Source organism: Oppia nitens, unplaced genomic scaffold, assembly GCF_028296485.1.
Source record: "Oppia nitens isolate AA-2021 unplaced genomic scaffold, nextdenovo-longstitch-racon4-pilon3 scaffold42_pilon_pilon_pilon, whole genome shotgun sequence".
Taxonomy (NCBI): Eukaryota; Metazoa; Arthropoda; class Arachnida; order Sarcoptiformes; family Oppiidae; genus Oppia; species Oppia nitens.
The window spans coordinates 163,307-165,205 of record NW_026533224.1 but is presented as its reverse complement, the minus strand read 5'-3'; positions in this window follow the sequence as shown (position 1 = coordinate 165,205).

The following is a 1,899-nucleotide window of genomic DNA, read 5'->3' as shown; positions in this document are numbered from 1 at the left end:
CTAACCTAACCTAACCTAACCTAACCTAACCTAACCTAACCTAACCTAACCTAACCTAACCTAACCTAACCTAACCTAACCTAATCAAACGGTAATACTTAATGGATACATATATTTATAACAACAATATTTTTATGAAAAAATAACGACTAAATTGAGTGTATAATTAGTAAATAATATATATATGTAAATAATATATATATATATGTAAATAAAATATTAGTTAATCCGTATCAACATTGATGACATAAACAATTGGGAACTCCGTTTAGTGGACAGGGATTCAGAGCCAGAATTTTTTTTGTGGAAAAAATTTCTAATTATTAAAATTTCTAATAATTATTATTATTATTATAAACAATAACTATAATAATTGTTTTTATATATTAGATATTAAGTAATGTTTAAAAATATAAACATTTATATAATACTTTTTAGTATTATTATTATTATTACAAACAATTAAATAAATAAATAACTTAAATGTCATTATTTTTATAATAACTTATTATTTAGTTGTGACTAATATGTTACGTATAATTAGTAAAAACTTATTAAGTATTTTAATATCTATTTCTGAATATATATATAACTATATATACAGTAATATTTCTAAATAAAATTTAATGTATTTACTAATAATTATTATATATATATAAATATATAAACTGGTACAATTCAAAATATTAAATAGTATTTTTGTTAATAGATATTTAATGATAAAAAATGTTTATTACATTTGATATTATTAATGATATCAAAAAATTCAATTAAATATTATCTGATTATACAATATATATATATAATAAATAGATGAGTAATATTTAATAATATTTATATTAATATAATATACTAAATATTAATAGTTTTCAATGCTATTCTAGTATAGTATATATATATACAATCTGTGACAAAAGTGCTTGACACGGTTTTTTTGCTATAACTAAAACAAAGTAAAAATTATATAATTTCTTTTAACTATTAAATCATGGAACGGATGTCATAGCATTAACACGTATATTACGGCAACGGTATGCGGGGTCAGGGATGTTATATTTTGATATAGTTAGAAAATATCAAGGTATTTTGTTATGTGATTAATCTATTATTATTTATTATTTTATAAGGATTAATTATTATTTATTAATTTTTAATAATTATGTATAGTTTTTAAGATATTAATAAAAATCATTTTTATCATTATATAAATTTAGTAACAAATATCATTAATAAAATTTTATAACAAAATATTATATAACTGTAAAAATGGTTTCAATTAATTTCTCAAAAATTAAACATAATAATTAAAAATTGTAAATAAAATAATAAATACTAATAGATTAATCTCATAACAAAATACCTTGATACTTTTATTTTAAACAATATGAAAATATTGTTTTTTTTTCCAATTTATGCAACATTTAGCCAAAAAAACCGTGTCAAGCACTTTTGTCCCATATTGTATATCATTTACATAAATATAAATTTTTGCTATAAAATATTATTAATATTAAGTTTTTCTAGCTACCTGAGCACCCGGAGCCCAATTGTTACTAACATTTAACTACCTAAGCATTTACATGAAATCAATCTGTATCATCAAAGTTAACATTTTATAAATAATATATTAATTCAATTAAATATTATCTGATTATACAATATATCCTTAAATAAATACATATTAATTACATAATATTTATATTTATTAATATAATATACTAATTGTTTTACAATAATAACTGAAATAATATTAATTATATAAAAATTATTATTATTATTATTTAGTGTCATTATATTAACATTTTTTGAATGATATCTTAATTCAATTAAAATATTATCTGATTTTATAATACAATATATCATAAATTTATATAATTTCCTAAATATTGATATAATAAT